The 23,439-nt window shown below is 51.3% G+C and overlaps 1 long non-coding RNA gene across 1 annotated transcript; it reads left to right on the forward strand.

The window, feature by feature from the left end:
• The first annotated feature begins 15,146 nt into the window (after positions 1-15,146).
• On the forward strand, positions 15,147-21,280 carry LOC112270966. The gene is made up of 2 exons (XR_002963694.1): positions 15,147-15,576; positions 20,610-21,280. It is a non-coding gene; the product is annotated as an uncharacterized LOC112270966 (long non-coding RNA).
• The last annotated feature ends 2,159 nt before the right edge of the window (positions 21,281-23,439 follow it).

Consider the following 23,439-nt stretch of genomic DNA (forward strand, 5'->3'; position numbering starts at 1 on the left):
CGCGTCTCCTCCCGTAGCGGGGAGAGCTCCAGCCGCTCCCTCTTGACATCTTGCCGCACCTCGCCGAGTTGGCCCTTCGCGAGCTTGTGGTGCTCCCTCACCTTGTTGAATGAGGTGACGAATGCCAGCTGTTGCTCCTTGATGGCATCGAGGAATTGGTGCCCCTGGTCGTAGATGCTTGGGTCCCAGGTGATTGGGTCCCAAGTCGCCCCGGCAAGTATGCCGAGGTCTGGGCTGGAGGTGGCGGCGAACGATGACGAGGCCCCTGCCGCCAAGGTCTGGCCGGGGGGAGCATCGTACGCTTGCAGGGGAGCCGCCTGCTGCACCCCTGCCATTTCTTCCCCCGCACCCGCGCCCGTGGGTTGCGGGTCTGGCGGGAGGGCCGTGACCCCGGCAGGAGTCGTCTTCTGCTGGGCGGCTGCGGGGCCCACGCCTCGGGCCTGCAAGGCCGGGGACGCGCTGCTGAGCTCCGTCCCGGTGGTGATGGCGGGCGCCGCCGCCGTTGTGTCCGGCGCGACGGAGCTTGGCGCAGGAGCTGCCTCCGGCTTCTCCCTCAACCCTGCGTCCTCAACGTCAGAGGTGAGGTCGATCACTTCTGCGTCCGCCCTTGTTGTGGGCGCAATAGGGCCTGCGACAAAGAGCAAAATGAGTACTTCAAGCTGAGCCGGGGTACCCGGCGACGAACGCAAGGAAGCTCCGGACGGGTACCTTGCGGGGTCGCCAAGATTGTGGTGGGAGCCTTGTCCCCCTCTGTCCCGGCTCCTGCTGCCGGGCTGTCCGCTGCGGGTTGGATTTCGCCTGCGAGACAAGGTAATGGCACGGTTATGGGCCAATGAGCAGAAGGAGCATGCGCAATGGAATCGAGGGAGGGGCCTGTACCTGCTGCGGGCTCCTCCTCCACAAGGATCGGGTCGGCGGCAAGCGTGGTGGCAGCGCCGCTGACCCCCGTGCCAGTCTGACTGGCACTGGCACTGGCCCGGGTGCGCGGCTTCTTGCTTGATGCGGCGGGTGCAGTGTACGTCCTCCCCCTCTTGCCGGCTCCGGCCGGGGTGTTGTCCCTGCAAAGCGCCAACAAAGGAGTAAGGAAACCAAAGCTGGTGCAAAACTTGTAGGAAGAAGGGGGGAGAGACGTCGGCTTACCTCGGGGGGTTGATCTTGAGCGAGTAGCCCCCGAAGATTCCCTGATTGGGCGGAGCCACAGACCCTCGTGGGGTTACCGCAGCCCCGGTTGCCGTGGAAGCTGCCACAGCGCTTGCGTCCGCTTCGGAGGCGGCCGCTGCCACGGGCGCCCTTGGTCTCCGCACCAGGGGCGCGTCGTCCTCCTCCTCCGTCGCAGAGAGGGCGGTCTAGGCCCCGGCAACGTGGCCAACCTCGTTGCCGGAGGCCTCGACGTCGGGCCAGCTGAGTTTCGATTCCCCGCCACTCTCCTCGGCCACTCACTTCCCACGGGCTGCGGGTGGCGGAGGTTGCGAGGCTCAAGTAGGGGAATCAGATATTAGCCCCCACCGTTGCAGGGCGGGTACCTGCTGACGATGTCGTGCAGCCCCGCGACGCCGGCGTGGAGGGATGGAGCCCCCAGGGGCAGATCCGTGAATGGGGCATCCTCGCCGGTGATCCCCTTCACCCACGCCCAGATCGCATCCGGGGTCACGCCCGCGCTCTAGAGGCGCGTGTTGTCCTCGGGCCCTGTGTACATCCACGCGGGGCGAGACCGCAGCTACAGCGGCGCGATGCGCCGGCTGATGTAGGTGCGCGCCACGTCAAGATCAGTGAGCCCTGCTAGTCGCAGGGCCTGTTGGGGAACGCGGTATGCTACGCTAGCCCAAAATAAAATTTTCTACCGCTTCCACCCGGATCAATGCTGTAGATAATGGATCACGAGATTACCACTAGAGGCGCAGACCCGTAGTGGAAGTAGAGTCGATGTAGCACATCGATGCCGAGTAGTCGAACAGCCTGCTCCTCCTCGCCGATCCCACGAACAGTTCGTCCAAGCGCCTACGAGGTATCCACACGTAGAGGGAGGAACTCCGTGCGGCGGACTGCTAGATCTGATCGCAAGGCTTTGGGCGTGGAGGTGTGACGACCGAGTCTAACTCACGTTTGTATTGGTGTAACCCTAGACGGGTTGGTCTCCTCCACTTATATAGACGTTCCTAGTGGGCTCAACACTTGAGGCCCGTTAGGAGTCTAAGCCCGATACGAGTTGGATCCGATCCAACTCGGTTCCCACCCCTTAAGCGTGTGACCCTTCAGGTTCGCGGTCAGTCGGACACGACTACGAGCTCGGACTGCGGGCCCGAGTAACACCTTACTCGTCCACTGGCACCGACTCAAGTCGATAGTTGGTAGCGGTGCCTAGCAGCACGTGCCAACTCCCGAGTAACCACAAGTTATATTGACGAACCATACAATGTGTCATATGCAACATTCCTTTTGCCTCACAATATGTGTGTCGAGTTCAAGGTGAGCGCTTGTCATCCTTGTGGATAGCTCGACTCTTTCTCGTTCCTGTGATACAGATTCCTGAACGGGTTAACACTTAACCCAAGTCGCATGGCCATGCTTTTCCGAATCTGATCACTCGAGAGGGCCCAGATATATCTCTCCGAACAGGAGGGGCCAATCCCATCTTGATCAACCATGACTCACAGCATGCTTCGCAGCAAACCCAAAAGCTACCTTTATAACCACCCAGTTACAGAGTAGCGTTTGACAACCCCTAAGTAGGCCAATTCACATCCCAAGCTCATGCGATGACCTCAGGTCTAGGACTGGCATATACATCATACTTGAGACTAACAAATGACAATCTCGTTGTGTCTCAGTGCGGGTCTGTCTGACTCAACAATCTCATTGTCGAGTCCATGCTATCAGTCGGCAACACCTTGCTCTATGACTTGTGAAACATAGTCATCATACTGATTCACATTGCTAGTCTAGGTTATGTGTCCGCATAACCTCAATGACCAGGGACCATTAGAACAACATCATAGAATACATAGTCTCACAAACAAATCACGTATTTATTGATACATTTTAGTGATGATGTTCAAGGACAATAACAATAACTCATGAATACATAGGAAATAACATCATCACATGATTTGCCTCCAGGGCATATCTCCAACAGGGCCTTGATGGGGAGGAGCTCCGCGTCGCGGCCGTAGCGGTCCCGCCAACTGTCGTCGCTCACCGGCAGCTCGGTGGGCGCATAGATGAACTCATCAGGTTCCTCCACGCGAACCCAACACCAATCCGCGCGCCACTCCTTCTCGATCTTCTTCTCCGTCCGCACGATGAACTCCGACTTCATCTTGTCGCGGGCACGGAACACTACCCCCGACGACATCGCCTCCGATTGCTCGACGCGCGGGTAAAAGTAGTGGCGGAACAACGCCACTGACGGCATCACCCCAACGAACCCCTCGCAGAGGAATTGGGAGACGGCGAGAAGGAAGAGGGAGGTGGGGTGGAGCTGCGCAACCCGGAGCTGGTACGCCGCCATGAGTGCGTGGAGGAAGAGGGAGTTTGGAGGCACCAGTCCGTCAAGGATGAAGCGGGCGAACACCCGGAAGTCGTTGTCCTGGTGGTCGGCGCCGGCGGGGAAGACGAGCGTCTCGCCGTACTCGTTGAACCGGGAGGCGACGGCGTGCCGGATCTTGTCAAGCCCCTCGCCGTTGTAGTCGGGCCTGAAGAAGGCCTGTGTGGCCCTCAACTCCCGTTTCTTCTGGTCCTTCTCCGAGAGAGGCTTCTTGGGAGCCTTCTCGCCTTTCTCGGCCGCTTAACTCTTGGAGCCTTTCCCTCTCTTGGGGGCTGCGGGTGCCATGGGGAATGTGGGCGGAGATTAGCAGGATTTAGGGGCGCAAGGAAGAATGGGGATGAGGAAGCAGTGCTGGGGGCTAAGTGTTTGCCCCTCAGCACAGCGGTGGGGTTTTATAGCACCGCGGTGATAAGCAACGGTCGCATCCGCACCCTACGGGTGCGTTGGGGATAACTACGCTTAAAGAGGGGGAATGCGGGACGTGGCCTTAACCACCCGCGATTAAGGGGAGGTTAGGTGGAAATCTTGCCCCCACCACTCTGCCCGTAACGGCGGAGTCCTTGGAGTAACGCATAAACGGGCACCTGAAGCGGCACGAGACCCACACGTCGGTTAAGGGCGTAGCCCGGCAACTGACCAAGGATGAGTTTGCCCGGGAGCAGGCGTTGCCGGCCCACGCCCGGGGGCTACTGCCGCACCAGTGGCACCCGGGGTATCTCCACTGCCTAACGTGTGGGTGCTTCCACGTGCTTCCCGCAAGGACAACACCCTGGGGAGCACCGCTCGAGCTGCCCGGGAAGTCACCGGCCCAGCGGGACTAGCCGGGCTGCGGGGGTTACCCAGGAAGGCGGCAAGGGAATCTTGGTCAGAACGCCCCCCGGAAAGGTCACTTGCCGGGAGGGTGTTCCCGGGCGCTGGCGCCTACGACAGGGCCGGTGCCTAGCAGGCAGAGCGTCTGCGCCAGGTGGCCACCCCGGCAGGCTACCTGTGCGCGGGACTCGTGAGGGCGAGAAGTGTGGCACGAGCAAGCATTAAATGCTCCGACAGAAGGGTGGTTCCTTGTCAAGTCAGCCCACAGTGAGTGGCTCTCATTGAATTCAAGGCACATACCGCCCTGGGTACAGTGATTTGGACCGTGCATGCATGCCAGCGCAGCAAGGGGAAGCTGCCTAAGGTCTAAGCTCGACACTGGTCACCCATGCATCGAGGCACCTGTGGTATCCCCTTGAGTATAAAAGGAGGACCATCGCCAACGGTCAGGGGGTTCGGTTCCGTTCTTACTAATTTTAGCCCAGAAATAGCAAGTAGCACTTAGCAGGAAAGGAGAGAGCGCACGGGGACTCCCCCGGCAACTTGTAAACCCTAGTTCATTGGTTAATACAAGCTCAGAAGCAGGACGTAGGGTTTTACACCTGAGGGTGGCCCGAACCTGGGTAAAACGATCTTGTGCATCTTTACGCTTGACATTGGCCTCGCCGGCGATCGCCTGAGCGATCCCCAACGCCCACTGCCGAACCAAAAAATGGGGGGCCTCGCATCCCCGGTGTATAAGCCCCGGGCTACGACATCTGGCGCACTAGGTAGGAGGCGCGTGTGGAGAGCTCGCCGGTGACCGCCGGCGCTGTCACCTGCAGCTACGCCAGCTTCGTCTTCTCCGACGACAGAACCCGTCGCCATGCCTCCCAAGCGGGCTGGCGACTCTCGGATCGACCCGCGTGGTGCCCCAGCGACGCACACGCGGTCACATGACGTGCAACCCGCGTCGCACGGTCAGGAGAACCCTGAGCCTTCTCAGGTGCAGCAGCAGCAGTCGCAGCTGCCTCCCCCACCCCCTCGGCCGTCGACGGACAACTGGCTGAGGGGGCCAGTGGCTCCCCGCGCCAGAGCTAGTTGCGCGAGCGGCCACAACGCCGCCCGTGCCGGCTAGCGAGTCCACTCGCGGGCCGAAAACGCGAAGCGGCATCTGTGCCACGAGGCAGCTGCGTTGGGATCTCGCCCTACTCACCCAGGGTCACCTGGGGACAGGGCGGAGGGCAGCCGGTCGGAGAATCGGCAGCCTCCCGCTCAAACCCCGGCGGAGGCCATCATCGCGTCGTGTGTCATGGTGCGCTACGAGCCACCGCAAGGCACGCTGGCGCACGAGGCATGGAGGGCAGAGTTAGACGCACTCCTTGCGCTCGCCGCCCAGCAGCCGCAAGGCGAGGGCGCCCCAGCCGGTTCAGGCCGTGGGCAGAACCCGAGACACGGAGACGCGTCCCGCGCCTCGGGGCAGGGAGAAACCCTCCCCGCAGGGAGGGCAAGGAGACGAGGATCCTGAGGGGTCCTCGGATTCGTCACCGACTGTCACACGGGGTGATGCGCGGGCCATCTTGAACGCCCGCCAGCAAGAGGACCTCCGCCAATGCTTGGAGCACGGGCGCTGGCGTGAGGCAGAGCGCCAACGCCCAGAGGAGCAGGAGGGTGCTCCCATCTGCGCCGAGGACGGCTGCACTGCGTTCACCCCCGAGCTGCGCCGGGTAACATGGCCCCGCAAGTTCCGAGCGCTAGCGCTTGGAACGTACGACGGGACCGTGAACCCGAAAGATTTCCTCCTGACCTACACGTTGGGGATGCACGCCATCAGCGCCGACGACAAGGTCAGGGTCAACTGGTTCCCGATGGTTCTCAAAGGATCAGCGAGGACCTGGTTGGTCAACCTGCCTGCCGGGTCCATAGCTACTTGGGCTGACCTATGCAAGCAGTTTGTGAGCGCTTTCCTGGGTGGCTACAAGTGCCCGGGAACCATGGCGGAGCTGCACTCCAGTCTCTCCTACTCCAGTCTCTCCTACTCCATTCCCGAGGCAGAGGCTGCCGCCATCATCAATACCTTCACCATCAACGTCCCTGATCCCAAGATGCGGGAGAAGCTGAGCACGCACCGGATCCGGACGACGCAAGAGCTCTACACCCTGGCGCACAAGTGTGCCATGGCTGAGGAATGGCGCCTGGCGCCCGAGCTTGCAGCTAAGGCTGTTGCGAGTCCCGCTGAGGGCTCGTAGAAGAAGGGCTCCCGGAAGCGCAGCGGGAAGCAAGTGCTTGCCGCGGAACCGGGGGCTACCTCGAGGCCAGCGAAAAAGGCCTCGTCCGCTGGCGGGTCTGGCGGCAAGGCGGGCGACGCGTCCCGCTGCCCCATCCACGCTAACGCCACCCATGACGCGCAGGATTGCCACATCCTGCAGAGGCGCGAGCAGCGCTGACCAGCCGGCGCCAACTTCAACTGTGGGGATATCGGGCATCTCTCCCGGGATTTCCCGAATGACCCCAGAGCTGGGGCGAAGCCTGCCGGCGGAGATGCCGGCAGAGAAGAAGCCCAGGGGGGATGCGGCCCAGCCCAAGCCGGCAGGGAGCGGCCTTCCCGGGGGCGAGACAAGGCGTGTGTTGAGGAGCAGCGCGGGTCCGACTATAGTGAGGGTGACTAGCCTGGCTTCCAGGAGCCTCGCGATGTCGCCTGCATCCATGGGGGAGCTTATGCTCTCTCATCCCATATCGCGGTGAAGCGCCTCACCCGGGAAGTGTGTGCGCTGTTGCCGGACATGGAGCCGCAGTAGCCGCTGAAGTGGTCGCACGTGCCGATCACTTTCAGCCCTGCCGATCACCCAGCCGGTAGCTGGGGTTAGGGTTTTGCCCTTCGTGGTCTCGCCGATCATCAGCAACATGACGGTGACTAAGGTGCTGGTGGACAATGGAGCAGGGTTGAACCTCCTCTCCGCCAGGTTGGTGGAGAAGCTTCAGCTGCCGCTAGAGCAGATGAAGCCCACCGACCCGTTCCGGGGAGTGAACCCTGGGATCGTGCGCCCCCTGGGGCGTATCACGCTGCCGGTTACCTTCGGGTCCCGAGAAGCGTTTCGGCCTGAGCACCTCATGTCCGACGTGGCTCATACCCCGTTGCCGTACAACGGGATCCTTGGTCGGCCGGCGCTGATCAAGTTCATGGCGGCAACTTATGGCGCCTACGGTGTGATGAAGATGCCGTCCACGTATGGAGTTCTCTCCATCAAGTGCAACCTCAAGGACGCGGCTTGGTGTGTTGTCGAGGTCGTCAAGGCCGCCGCCGTAGCCGATTTCGGTGACGAAGGCGTCGCCGGAAGCGAAGGCTCGCTGCCGGGCGACTCCCCGCGGCGAAGAAGGTTCGTGTTACCCTGCAGCAGCTTGCCGGGGGAAGCACCAGCTTGAGCTCGCGCCCCGGCAAGGGCCAGAAGCTCAGGGAGGAGGCCGCCAAGGTGAAGAAGGAGCCCCTCCAGGCCGGCAACGAGGAGCGCACCGTCACCATCGGTACGAACCTCGATGCCAAATAGGAAAGCACCCTCATCACTTTCCTCCGGGAGAAAGCCGACGTGTTCGCTTGGGAACCGTCGGATCTTCCCGGAGTCCCTAGGGAGGTGATCGAGCATCGACTTGTGGTGCATCCAGACGCCCGCCCCGTCAAGCAGAAGATCCGCCGGCAAGCACAGAAGCACAAAGAATTCATCAAGCAAGAAGTCGACAAGCTGAAGGCTGCGGGGGCTATCAGGGAAGTACTGTACCCCACTTGGTTAGCAAATCCAGTTGTAGTGTCCAAGGGGGAGAATAAATTACGCATGTGTGTAGACTTTACCGATCTTAATCGTGCATGTCCAAAAGACCCTTTCCCTGTACCTCGCATTGATCAAATAGTAGATTCCACTGCCGGTTGCGATTTGTTGTGATTTTTGGGTGCTTTTTCCGGTTACCATCAGATCAAGATGGCAGTCGAGGACGAGAAAAAAATGGCGTTCATCACCCCGGTTGGCTATTACTGCTACACATGCATGCCTTTCGGGTTGAAAAACGCGGGCTCAACATTCCAGCGTGCATTGCACGAGTGTTTGGGACCCTAGCTCGGCCGGAACATTGAGGACTACATGGATGCTATCGTCATCAAGTCAAAGCACGGGGACTCGCTTATTGATGACTTGCAGGAGACATTTGATAATCTCCGCAGGATCAAGCTCAAATTGAACCCTGAGAAATGCATTTTTGGTGTAGACTCGGGGCAACTTCTGGGCTTCTTGGTTTCTCACAGGGGGATTCAGGCCAACCCAAAGAAGATAGAAGCTATCGAGAAGATGGAGGCTCCCCGGCTACGTAGCTGCGCTGGGGCGTTTCTTCTCAAGGCTGGGCGAACGTGCCCTGCCTTTCTTCAAGGTGATGAAGAAGAAGGGCCCAATCGACTGGACCCCCGAGGCTGAGGAGGCGTTTCAGGATCTCAAGCAGTACCTGAAGTCATCGCCAATCCTCGTCGCACCCAAGCGGGGCGAGCCGCTGCTACTCTACCTAGCGGCGACGGACCAAGTGGTCAGCTCGGTGCTTGTTGCCGAGAGAGAAGAAGATCTCCCGGTGGCTAAGCTTGCGGGGCAGGGGTCTGGGTCAGCCCCGGCAACCGCCTTGGACTCGGGAACCGTCGTCGATCCGGTGGCGCTAACACCGCGCAAGCGGCTCGTGCAGCACATGGTGTACTTCGTCAGCACGGTGCTGCGCGACGCCCGCACGCGGTACCCGCAAGTGCAGAAGCTCTTGCTGGGGATTCAAGGGTTTACGATTCGAGAACGTCAAGCTAGAACGCAAGTTCAAGGGTTTACGATTCGAGCACGTCAAGCGTAAGGATAACTTCGCGGCGGACAAACTATCTAAGTGGGCAGCGGAGCGCCGGAAGGTCCCGGCGGGGGTGTTCTGGCACAGGCAGACTGCGCCTTCAGTCACTCCCAAGCCGGTTGCTGGGGAAGCCCTCCCGGCAACCGAAGGAAACCCCGTAGCAGCAGCAGAGGTCCATGCCGCTGATGTGGCGGTATACATGAGCAGGGAAACCCCTCCTTGGGCGGTGGACATCGCTCGCTACCTCAAGGGGGAAGCCCTTCCGGAAGACAACGTTGCCACGGAGCGTGTAGCCCGGCAAGCCAATATGTACACTCTGGTAGACGGGGATCTCTACCGGAGGCGTGCAAATGGAGTGAAGCTCCTCTGCGTGCCCCAAGACGAAGGACATGCGCTTCTGGAGGACATACACCGAGGCACATGCTCGCACCATGTGGTCTCCCAGGCTCTAGCCGGCAAGGGCTTCCGGCACGGCTTCTCCTGGCCTACAGTGTTAGCCGATGCCAAGCAGCTAGTCAAAATGTGCGAGGCATGCCAGTTCCATGCGAAGAAGAATAACCAGCCGGCGCAGGCCCTGCAAGTCATTCCATCCTCCTGGCCATTCGCGGTCTGGGGGCTTGACATCGTCGGCAAGTTGTCGAGAGCGCTTGGTGGCTACGAGTATTTGCTCGTGGCCATCGACAAGTTCTCCAAGTGGGTGGAGGTGGAGCCAGTAAGGAAGGTGACCGCTCAAGCGGCCATCAAATTCTTGAAGAGCATTGTGTGCCGGTTCAGTGTGCCCAACAGCATCATCACCAAAAACGGCACGCAATTCACGAGCACGGTGTTCCAAGCCTACTGTGAGGGCATGGGCACCAAGATCCACTTCGCCTCGGTTGCTCACCCGAGGAGCAACGGACTGGCGGAGCGAGCTAACGCAGAGGTGCTGCAGGGGCTCAAGATGAGAACCTTTGACAAGCTCAAAGGCCATGGGAAGCACGTGGAACGACCCACGCGTTAGGCAGCGGTGGTACCCCGGGTGCCACTGGTGCGACACGATTCTAAAAGAATTTTTGGATGACACAGGAGAGAAAGTTTTCATTATAACCGATTCCTTCCCTCTGTGTGAACCCCTTTGCGACGAGCCTTGCCTTAAATCTTTCAACATTCCCTTTGGAGTCATATTTTGTTTTGTAGACCCATTTGCAGCCTACCCTCTTAGCTCCATCGGGAATTTCTACCAAGTCCCAAACGTTATTCGTGTCCATAGATGTTAACTCGTCTTCCATGGCAGTTACCCATTCGGACGAGTTTTCACTTTTAATGGCTTCCTTATATGAGGATGGATCCTCCACCTTTCCTACATTATTTACATCCTCACTCATATAAGTGACAAAGTCTTGTCGGATGACTTTCTTTCTTTCACGTTGTGATCTTCTCAAAAGAGGTGGTGGTGAAGGAGGACCATTTTCTGCTTGAGGATTATTTTCTACTTTGGGATCCTCATTTGCTTCTTCTTGGTCTTCATTTGGGTGTGGACCTTCTTGGTGTCCATTTGGGTGTGGACCTTCCTCCGTTTCAGGATCTCCATGAGGTTGATGAAGGGGCGCGTAGAGATAAACAAAAACTTTTCCTACGTGAACTCCCAAGATCTAGCCGAGGTAGAAGGCCACGAGGATTACCACTAGACGCGCAGTTGCGGATTATCGATGCGTCGCCTTGATGCAGTGCAGTCCCTCGATCCGATCCAGCCGATCCAATCCCGCGATCGTCGAAGTGTTGAACGTACAGCACCTCTGCCGGTATCCACACGTGCGAGGAGGAGCTCCGGCGGCGGACTGCTAGGTCCGGTGCGACAGTTGAACTGAATGGGGCTAGGGTTCTCAACGCATGAGAGTGAAAAATACCGTGCCCCTTAGGCATCCCACGCCCCTGCTTATATACCGAGTGGAAGTGGGCTCCAGCACTTGTGGCCCATCCACTCTGCGAGTCCAACTCGCATTGTCAGCCCAATTCCAGTTCGGGTCCAACCCGACCAAATATTTGCTCCCGCTCTTAAGTGTGTGACCCCGCAGGCTCATGGCGACTTGGACACGATTGGAGTCCGACTCTCAATCGATTAATCGGTAGCGGCTCCTAGCAAAACGTGCCGACTCCCAAGTACCATCGACTCATGACCACGTACCTTCCAATGTGACATACGTCTTAGTCCCTTTTGCCTCACGATATACCTTGTCAAACTATAGGCGATTAATCGTCATCCCTTTAATAGTTCAACTCTCTTCTCGATCTGTGATATACGATTCATCCGACTAACTCTTAGTCGATCGATCCGGTTAACAGTTAACCAAGTCGCGCATGGCCATGCTTCCCGAATCATATCACTCGAGAGGGCCCAGAGAATATCTCTCCAGTTGGAGGGGCAAAATCCCATCTTGGTTATCCACATCACACAGCTTGATTCTCAGTCAACCCGAACTCTGCCTTTATAACTGCCCTGTTACAGAACAATGTTTGATAGAACCTAAGTTGGTGATCCACAACTCGGATTGTGCGATAACCTTAAGTCTAAGGATTACATTGATTGAGACATGCAAATGACGACTTACTCGTTGCATCTCAATATGGGTCAGTCCGACTCGCTAAACTCTTTAGCCGAGTCCGTGTAAGCTGGAATGACATCACCATGCCCATGACAAGTGGAACCGAGTCATCAGCCAACTTTCACATTAGTCTAGGTTATGTGTCCAGCACAACCTCAATGACTAAGGACAATTTAGTTTGAACAACATGAATACATAGTTCCACAATCAAATCACATATTCAATGATACATATCAGATGTTCAAACAAGGACAACTTAATAATATTTATGAATACATTGGGAATTACATCATACATGATTGCCTCTAGGACATATTCCCAACAGTTGAGAGCCTGAGCGATGAACCTCAGGATCATTGCGTGTCACGTTAATATTCCGTATTGGCAAATAAATCTTTTGGACAGCCAGGGATGGGACATATACCCGTTTTTCCTCAAGATTAATTTTCTTTATTTCCGTGACTTCATTATCCTCAAAAAACACCGCTTGTCTAGTCTCCACAAATTTTGTGGTGTGATTCGGACAATAAAAACGGTATCCCTTTCCCCGATGAGGGTATCCCATGAAATGGCATGTTATCGTTTTCGGATCTAATTTCTTGAGTTGTGGATTGAAAATTCTTGCTTCTGCGGGACAGCCCCACACACGTAGGTAATTCAAGCTCGGCTTCTTTCTCGTCCACATCTCGTAAGGTGTGTTGGGTGCCGATTTTGTTGGAGCAAGCTTTAGTACGTGTGCTGCTGTCTTTAAAGCCTCCATCCATAGGCAAACTGGCAAACTTGCATGACTGAGCATACTTCGCACCATGTCCATAAGGGTGCGATTGCGATGCTCAGCCACACCATTTTGCTGAGGTTCACCAGGCATCGAATATTGGGCAATAATCCCATTCTCAGCTAGGAATTTTGCAAAAGGTCCTGGAATTTGCCCATAAGGAGCGTGCCTTCCATAATATTCTCCCCCACGATCAGATCGAACAACTTTGATCTTTTCGTTCAACTGATTTTCAACTTCGGCTTTAAATATCTTAAATTTGTCCAAAGCTTCAGATCGTTCGCTTATGGGGTAAATATATCCGTAACGGGAAAAATCATTCATGAACGTGATGAATGAATCGAAACCGTCCACTGACTTAATATTTAGGGGTCCGCATATGTCAGTGTGAATTAATTCGAGGACCCGTGAGGCTCTTGTTGCTCCCTTCTTAATCGTTTTTGCGTATTTTCCTTCAATGCAGTCAAGACATTTGTCTGCATCTGAGAAGTCTAATGGAAGAAGAATTTCATTTTTAATAAGTCGTTCCATTCTCCCCCTCGAAATGTGGCCCAAGCGACGATGCCACAATTTCGAAGAAGTACTTGTATTTTTCCATTTCTTCTCAACGTTACAATCATCATTCAAAACATTAACATCACTCACATGCATAATAGACGAATTAATCATTAACATATATAATTTGCCTCGTCTGACACCGAGGCCAACGTCATTATTACAATGTTTGATAACACATTGTTGATTCCCAAACAAACATGCAATAGAAATATCGTCCAAGCAAGAAACTGAAATCAAAATCCTACTCAATGTAGGTACGTAAAGGACATTATTCAAATGTAGATGAAAGCCGGTGTGCAGCTCCAATGTGAGAGATCCCACAGCTTCAACATCGGCTTCCTTCCCATTGGCAACTTTAATGCTTCTTGTTCTTGCCTTTATGGTGCGGATCAAACTTAATCCCTGCATGGAGTTTGCAACATGAACGGTTGCACCTGAGTCAATCCACCATGTATTTCGAGAAAAATCAATATACAAAGATTCATCCACGAAAGTAATTTCATCTTTACCTCTTTTGTTCATCCACTTAAGGAAACCGGGGCAGTCCTTCCAGAAATGGCCTATCTCCTTGCAAAAATTGCAAGCATTCTTCTCCACACCAGCAGAGGTGCTGGCATCATGACCTTTTCCTTTAGGAGCCTTTTGACCATCCTTTTGGACAAATGGTTTCTTTTGGGTCCTGGAAGATCCCTGACCACCATCATGATCCCTGACCACCTTCATGCTTCCTTGCTTCATAATTCTCTCTTCTTCCTTGACAACCCTAGGAGTCAGTTCCGCGAGTGTCCATTTTTCTTTTAGAGAATTATAATTGATCTTAAACTGATCAAATTCTCGAGGAAGGGACTCCAAAATCAAGAGGATTAGGATATTTTCATTAAGGACAAACTGCAAAGCCTTAAGCTTTGAAGTTGCATTCACCATCCTCAAGATGTGACCCCTCACATTACCTTCAATCACATACTTCTCAAGAAGCTTGCTCAAAAGCTCTCGAGAATAGACCTTTTCAGAACTTTTGAATTGGTCTTCCACTGCTTTAAGAAATTATTTAGCAGTGTCCTTTACAGGAATTGCCCCGATGATATCATGGGAGATTGAAGTTTTCATTACAAGGAAAGCCACATGGTTTGAATTATCCCACTTTTCCAGCTTTATTTCATAAGTTTTCATCAGGTCATCATACCCTGCCACACCTTCAGTTGGTGGTGTAGGTTTATCCTCCCTGAGGGCATAATCGAGTTCTTTGACTCACAAACTCATTTCCAAGTGGGACTTCCAACTTTGGAAGTTGCTCCCCGTCAGTACTTAATGTTGTCATAACCCAATGAGGCAGCGGCTGTGATTATAACATAATAAAACAATAAATTAAAATTGCATGATAAAAATTTACGTTGGTAAATTAATAAACATACAAGAGTATACAATTCTAAGTCATATCACCGTTGGGTAGAAATGACGAAAAGTTGTAACAACATAATAGGAAATGGCTCATAAATTAAAACAACGTTGGTCAGAATTAATTTTACAGCCAAAAATCCCTAATTTAGGCATCAAGTTTGAACATTAGCATTTTAATCATTAATTGATGCCAAAAATGGTAAATAATATGGAACGAATAAAATATTGTACACAAAATATCTCGTTGGTTCAACTTTGTGCAGAATAATTACATGTCCCATCTCAGTCATGAAGAAAAACTTGGGCCATTTTCCATTAATTAACAGTGCAAAACATATTTAAACATCATCCTATACATTAGAAATGCACTGCAATAATGGAGAAACATTAAACTTTGCTTTAGTGGTAAACTGGGCCAATTCTGGGCCAGCCCATCGTCTTCCCGCGCGGGTGCAGCAGAACATTTTTTTTATTAATCAACGCGCGGGCCAACTTAACCTGGGCCGAAGCCCTTCGGATCCCGAGGCCCAACCTCCATCCCGCAGCGCCCCTGGCCGTTGGATCAAATCCGACGGTCAGTAGCCATTCGCGGTCGAACAAAATGGCCCCAACCCTAGCCGTCGCCCGTCAGACTCTCCTTCTCCCCTGTCTCCTTCGGATCCGGCGACAGAGGCAACGGCGCCCACGACGCCCCGACCCCGCGGCCGACGTTCATGGCAGCGCGGCTGCTGCACGCGCCGGAGCAGCGTGCGTCGGGCCGAGCCCCGCGCGCTCCTCCGTCGAGCGTGGCCGCCGGCGCCGTCCCATCCTTCGGGCGGGGAGGCCGCGTGGAGGCCGGCGGTGGCGGACACCGGCGACCGGCCACCCGTTCCACGCGCCATGGAGGCGGTGTAGTGGCGGCGGCCTCCTCACACGTTGATATTGCCGTGTGGCTCCGTCCCGAAGGGCGGATAGGCGTCACCGTGGCTCCTTCTTGGCCGACCGGCGGATCATTTTGAGGCGACGAGCGGCGCACGCGGTGGAGCACCTCGCACGCCGTCGTCCGTTAGGAGTGCATCCGCCAACATGAGGTACTCATTTAACCCGAAAAAACTTTGATTTAACATTTTAGGGTTTGGGTATTTTGGGGAATTTTTCTAAGGATTCGACATTTGGTTCCCCTCCTTCTAAGTGCTTGCCAACAAAATGTGTATAAGCCCATTAAGCCCACGGCAATAACAATCCGATTAACAGTAAACGGATGATTAACAGTGCTAATTCAATCTTAATTAGATCTTAGAGTAAAATACACCGCAGATCCTAAAATTATTCGAGGGGTGCCAAGTGAGTCCTAATCCTTTCAAAGTGCATATTTGGACCCTAATTCTTTGTAAGTTGTTCATGCGTGGTCCTATTCGAGCCCGATCCACTGCTGACCGGCTAGGTGGCAAGTTGACTGCCACACTAGCTAAATGTCGGGTTGTTGGAAATTGCAAATAGGCCCAACCTTTCAATTTTATTCATTCCACGGTCCTTTCCTCGATTCTCCCTAGCCTGCCCGGAGCAGAGGCGACACGGCGGGCGATTTTAGGGTTTCTCCTCCGATGAGCTTTGAAGGGGGCCGGCGGCGCGGGTGGCTCAAGCAATGGGAAGAAGAAAGAGAGAGAATGAGAAAGAATTTGCCAAATGCAGTCTCTATTCTTATAAGGGGTTTCTGCACAATCCCGGGACCACATGAATGGCTGGAAAACTCCCGCCCAACGACCTTGGCTGATGTGACAGTAGTCAACTTGCCACCTGGTCGGTCAGCAACGGCTTGGGCTCAAATAGGACCACGCGTGAACAACTTACAAAGAATTAGGATTCAAATATGCACTTCGATAGAATTAGGACTCATTTGACACACCTCGAATAGTTGACCTATGGTGCATTTTACTCTAGATCTTAAGTAGACAAAATTAACACTAATCCAAAAGTGCTAATTTGATCAACATTGTAATCTAATCAAACAACATTAGCACTAATCCAAAAATGCTAACTAGGCATTAACAGATTCTAATTAGACATCTTTAGCATTAAATAGGTTAAAACCCTAATCTCAAAGAAAAGACTCTAATACGACCAGAATGGCTCCGATACCATTGTTAGATAATAGGTTCCTTAGAACAAAACATAAGAGATTCATTGGTCAACATTAGAGTACAAAATGCAAAGAGATTAGGAGAGATATTCATACGTCCATTGGAGGATGAAGCCATCGCTTCATCGTGGAAGTTGCCGTAGGTGCACGGAGATGGCGTCGTCCCTCTGGCCGGTACCGGCACTGGCCGATTACCGGAGTTGTCGTCGTCGACGATAGCGGCCTTCCCGCAAGCTTTAGCGTTCCCCTAGATCGGTAGGGTCGTTAGAGGTGTGTCGGGGGTTGGCGAGTTCTCACGTGAACGTGGTCACGTGAGACAGCCGGCCTCCCTATTTATATAGCGCTGCGCGACGGGTGGGCCGAAACCATTAGTTGGTAAGTGCCCCCGATCAGGGCGCGATTAATGGAATTAACCATTAACGTTGGTTAATGGATTAATTCCTAAAACACAGTCCTTAGATTAAGGACGTGGATTAGTTTCCCAAAACATAGCCCTCTAATTAAGGACTTGATTTTAGGCATTTGTTACCTGTTAAAACAGATCAACCAAACATCTCTCTCTCTAAAGGAATCGAGAGTTTCTCTCCATAAGTGCTGAGCATTTTGACATTTGACGGGGCTATGTTTTAGATTTCTCATTTTGAAGGAAAAATGTTTAAATTGGAACAGTTAGATTAAAAGATTTGGATGTCACTCTCACTCTCTCTCCTCTCACATCTGTTGTCATTGAATTAAGATACGACGGCTATACGTGGACTGATCACTAATTAAAAATCCGGTGATTTCTCAATATCAAAACCCGTTTAATTTCTTACTTTTATTTTCTCTTTTAAATTTTATTTTTAGCTTTTCATTTATTTTTTAAAAAAACTCAAGGTCTACCATCAACAATGGTCTCTCATACGGTGCCTTCCTCCATGCCATCAAAATCGGCAAGATCCCGGTGGCAACATGTTGTAGCGGATCTCGTCGATGAGCCGTCGCCTGGCTTGGATCCGTCGGACCCGAAATGTGAAGTGCGCTTAACGGGTCGGGTCATGCCTCAAAAACAGTGGTTTTTTGAGACTATTAGTAATAATTGTGACCCGGTGAAACCCTAACTCGAAGAATTGTGGTCTATGAAATTTACTCATTGATGAAATATGTCTCTAATAATTGGAGTTTTTTTGCTAAGACAACCCTTTCTCAACGTAATTGACAAAAATGATATTTTTTGAAACTAATTGACAAAAATGGCCTGACCGAAAGCTCCCAAGCTCCACAAGCACATTTAACAAAAATAACCTTTTTTTAGGGACTTTCACCATCTTTTTTTTAGAGGGACTTTCACCATCTACTTTATGCCAATTGAAATGGTGGAACGCAACTTTGTGCCATCTGATTTAAATTAGATCGGACGGCGCCGTTTGGGTACAGTTACATCCAACCGACGGCCAGAGCACTCCTTTAAATTGTCGATGAGTCCCCAACGCGACACCTGCTGTATTCAGTGTCTCGTTGTTGTACAACAGTTGCGGGTATTATTGTCGTGGTTCTGGGGCACGTGGGTTTGGTTCCTCCTTTCCTCGCTTCTCCGGAATTCTGGACAGGATAAGTTACTCTGGTACAGTAAACTCGCCTGTATCTGTATGTATCGAGTTTCCTTCCATTCGGAAAAGGGAAAATGTAATATGTCCACGCATTGTTTACTGACCACAATTACAAATCAAGAAAAGATGAATCAAATGATAGATAGACTGTCCTCCGCATGCTCTGCTCCTGGACGCTCTGGAAAGAACGCAATAACAGAATCTTCAGCTCGAAGGCCTACCCAGCTTCTGCTCTCATCGACTTGATTTCGGATGAGCTCCAACTCTTGGCGTCTGGCAGTGGCAGGGATGAAAACTACGAGGTCTTTTGATCCTCCGTAACTTGTATAGCTTGTATAGCTTTTCTTCCTTCTCTTTTCCTCCTAATTTCCTTTTTTTTTGTTTTTTTCCCACTGTATACAGTTTACTCCGTACTTCTCTTAATTAATGAAATCAGCTCTGCTGAATTTCGTAAAAAAAGTGACATAAATAAAAGTGGTATCATTGCAAATATTTTAAAATATCGATTACATGATATGTTTATAGTCCACCTACAAACATCCAATTAATCCATCTGAGGGATAGTGCCACCTAGACACCTAGAAGCATTGAACGGTTTACCATATGGTTGGAAATCTGCAATTGAGCGGGTGGAACAATTACTCTTAACCATATAATTAAGTGTTGACGCTGACAATTGAATCACCCTAGTGACTTCCTGGCAACAAACTTAAAAGAGTAGTTGGTAATGTTGATGCCAGCTTTTCTGCTGCTGATCTGAATGGAACTATTGGAGCTGTTATCCAGAACCCTAGGGGTGAGTTTGTTGCTGCGTCGAATGACAGATTGCTAGCTGCGGCAGTGCTTTTAGGACTTGAACTTGCTTCCTCCCAGGGATGCAGGAAAATCATCATTCACTATGATAACAGTTTTGTTACGGGAACTCTGAACATTGTGTTTACTTATTCAAGGGATTTTGCTAGCATAAAAATTGAGCACTGCAGTCGTGAAACAAACGTTGTTGCTCACGAACTTGGTCGTCAAGCCAAATTCTAGCCGGTTGAGTCCTAGGCTTCCTCTCCTCTTCTTGCTTAATCCCCTCCTTTTCAATGATGTAACTCTGTTTACTTATCTTAAGTCTTATAGCTCCTATAAAAGAGGCATTTGGTGGTGATGGTACGTCCGTCCATCCTCCCATCACTTGCAAGTGGGACCCACTTTCCAGCCCCTTCCATCTCCCTCCCACGCCTGATTGATCCGTGAGCCTCCCATTAAAAAATCGATCCAGTTTTTCCCGCGTCGCTGGCCGCTGAGCCAACCTCCACCTCCTTTCTCATCTGTAGGTGCCGGTCACTGCCCTCATCTCGTGACAAAGTCCGGCCGTTGCCATCGCGGAGGATGTGGCAGACTAGCATGAGTAGCAGCGGGCGGGAAGGGGAGAAAGGAGGTCGACGGAGCCGGCGAGTTTCCGGACGGTGTGCACAGACGGATCAGGCCTGGGGCCCCTACCTTTGTCCCCCTCTATTTCTCAATCACGGATGACCACACAACCATGGAGCCTCGGGTCACCTCCATCGCCGGCGCGGCGGCGCCCGAGAGCTCGCCTCCGCCACCATTTAAATCCTGTCCCCCAAACCCACGCCAGTGAATTTGTCGCCGCCACTGATGAAATCTTCTCTACCACCTGCTCCAGTGAGCTCTCCCCCTCCACCACTGCCTTTTTGGGTGAGTTCTCCACCTCCTGCCGCCACAGCCCTGGCCTATACAATTCATCAAAAAGCTCACATAATGGTGTTAAAAGTGGGTTAACATTAGCCATGAGAACTGCAGAAAATGAAGATGTAAAACTTTCTGAAATTTTGTTGTGCTGGTGTCATGAATTGCCTCAATGCTGTTGTTGATCAAGCTGAGAGTGGCTACTTATGCATCGTTGAAGTAGATATGAATGACAGGCAGGACTTAGTTTCAGTTGGGTTGTGCGTTCTGGTTGTGCTTCTTCAAGGAACATATTTGTGCATTCTAAATCTTGGGGATAATCAAGCTGTCCTTGCTTCCATGTCATGTGCAGAAATGGATACAGTGAAAGCTATTCATTTGGCAGAGATCCACTCACTTGAAAATCCATTAGAGTAAACCAAAAACTTTTAGCTCGCTGTCCTACAAATTTATGCCTGCTCTGACCACTTGCTCAAAAGTGGCATGTGAAAGAACATGAATTTAGCTTATCCAATTTTGCCAAGGAATACAAATCAGTTGGGGTGGATTATATTGAAAGCATATTGGTTCTTCCTAAATATTTTTGTATATTTTTCTATGCAAAATAATAGCTATTAAGCTATTCCTATTCTATTACATTTCCAAAATAAAATGTCTACCGATGGATTATGATTGTTTCAAAAATGTTGCACATCTGCAGACTTAGTCACAGGTCAGTTCTTTGATGTATATCAAGCAACCTTGAAACCAATAGTTCTGACATTCTGGCTCAGATTCAGAAGACACAATGCTTTTGGGTTTGGAACTTTTGTTCAGATTCGAAAGATACATATGATACTCTCTCCGATCCATATTAATGGTCTCAAATTTGTCAAAATATGAATGTATCTATGTCTAAAACGCGTCTAGACACATGTAATATTTCAACAACTAATATGGATCGGAGGGAGTAGATCTTTAGTTTGTTTCACTTTGGTTTCAGAGTTACAGACAAGTACCTTCCCTATCTATTGTTCGAGACATCACTTTAGAAGAAATCGACGTATCTTCTCAAATGAGATGAAAGAGCCCGAGGAGGTGGCGCATATCATCCATGAAGATTTTAATATGTTTAGGAGGACAACCTTGCCAAGGTTGCATGTTGTAATTACAGATAGCGAATAATTTTCTTTTGCTGTTATATGGGGGTTTTCTCGCTAACCTTGACCCTTATAACCAAGGTTAGCGGCAGTCTTTCCCTTCTTTAATGAACGGCAGAGCTCCTGCCATCTTTCCTAATAAAACAGAAGTTAATATTTGATGCCTTTCTATAGATTTTACTTGTAGCCCCATATGCTACTTCAGATTCTAAACCGAGGCATTTCAAACATAGATGTTCAAGCTGATGTGTGCACTGTGGTATATGCTGAATGCAACTTTCTCAATTCAAAAACCTGATATTTGTAGAGTGCAAGTATGTTACAAAAATTACATCAAAAAAAGTATGTTGCAAAAAGAAACATATTTAAGGACATGACTTTTTCGTTTGTTTACAAATTTTAGTACGAAAGATTTGGGACGGGAGAAGCTAATATGGTGTTGCGCCATACCGGGAGATTAACCTAATGGGCAGAAACTAATCTGACCGAGGAGCTTCAGCTCAGTGGGTGGGTGAGATCAACCTAAATCCAAATTTCAGGACAGAGAAAGTAGTACATTATATACTAGTAAGTGTGTACGTGCACGTGCACGCACGTCCTAGACTACAGAACATTTATTTCAAATATCAGATCTCTTTAAGTGGGTTGTTTTTTGCTACCATTTTTCTCACTCATCTAACTTAAATAGTGGCATTAAGTAAGTTTTCTTTTGTTGCTTGTTTCAGATTTGATATGTTTTATCATCGACAAATCATCCCTGGTTCAGGCACATTCAAGCGCGATAGAAATGATAAAATTAGTAATGAAGAAAAATAGTATAACAAATTTAGGACATAAAAATGTGTGTTATTTGTCTTTTGTAGACACCACGAAGTCTACTGCCTTCTTAGGTTTGTTTTGCCATCACATAGGTTGGTTGGGTAGACTAGATATGTTACCGTATGTAGGCAGAGATTGATCCGCAGAGGCCACCAGGGACGCAGATATGGAGGACAATAGTGGTTCACTAAAAGTTGCAGCTGATTAGTACACTGAATAAATAATAAGGTAACAAAACATGCAATGTCATCATGCACCTATAAAGAAACTGTCGCACCAGTGGCACCCGGGGTACCACCGCTGCATGACGCGTAGGCCGCCTCACTGGCTCCCCGGAGAGGATCGCACCCCGGGCAGCACCCCGCGAGCTGCCCGGCGAGTCACCAGCACGGCATGGCTAGCCGGGCTGCGGGAGTTGCCCTGGAGGACCGCAAGAGAAATCCCGCCTGGGCGCTTCCCGGGAATAACTTGCCGGGAAGGGCGTTCTCGGGCGCAGGTGTCCCTTACAGGAGTGGGACCGAGCGGGCAGGATGTAAGACCCCGGGATCAGAGTTATGCAATTTAGCCCTAAATTGCTAACCTTTGCATAATTCAAGACTCAGGTTTTTAACCCACGATAAACACTTCAATACATACTTGCATTAATGTGCTCATCGCGGGGTTTTGCAACATGAATATCATTACCAAAACTCTACAGAAGAGTAATGACAAAGCTCATACAAGGAGCAGAATAACAATTATTACAAAGAGAGGTCACATGTCCCAATATTACATCATTACATCAGCGGAAGTCGAATTATGCCCGAGTACGGACAAGATTACAGCATGGCCTGAAAAGGCTGGAAGCTGGAAGGAAGCCCGCCACAAGTCTCAGAACCCTGATCTGGATCTCCTGGCTAAACATCGAATCCAACGTCGTGCTCCACGAAGAAGCTAGCGGCTCACCTGCTCAGCTGGAACCTCTGAAGAAAACAACGTTGCAAAGCAACTGAGTACAAAGTACTCGCAAAACTTGCGGGGAGATCTATGCTAGTATGCAACATGTCTCAAAGGAGGGTAAAGTGGGGTTATGCAGCAGCAGATATCTGGAGAGACACTCTAATAACGACGGCTAATGAGAGGATGAGAAGCGTCTACTAAGTGAGGTGATTAACCTATTTACTAAACACCAAACAACACAATCCTCATATCACCCCCTCAACACCCTGTGAGGAAGCAATCCAAAGAAAACTCACACTTAAGCAGTTTTAGCATATCCATGATTAAGGCTAATTACTACTCAAGTTTTTGAGATTAAGTTGGTTAAGTTCTCTATGATTAAGTAATAACCAACCAAATCGTCCATAACCGCGGACATGGCTTTCCGAAAGATTTATCCCTGCAGGGTGTGCCAATTTACCCGTACACGTTCATCCAACCCTTGTTGCCACTCGGGTAGGAACACACAAAGACGTGTGTCGGCAGGATTGGGCGACACGACGTTTCCAAGCTCCACAACTAATCCAGGGGACCACCCAACTGAGTCTAATCTGAAACAAGAGCCCGGCCGAAGCGTTGTACGGACTCAAGAGT

This window comes from Brachypodium distachyon, chromosome 2 (genome assembly GCF_000005505.3).
Source record: "Brachypodium distachyon strain Bd21 chromosome 2, Brachypodium_distachyon_v3.0, whole genome shotgun sequence".
Classification (NCBI taxonomy): Eukaryota; Viridiplantae; Streptophyta; class Magnoliopsida; order Poales; family Poaceae; genus Brachypodium; species Brachypodium distachyon.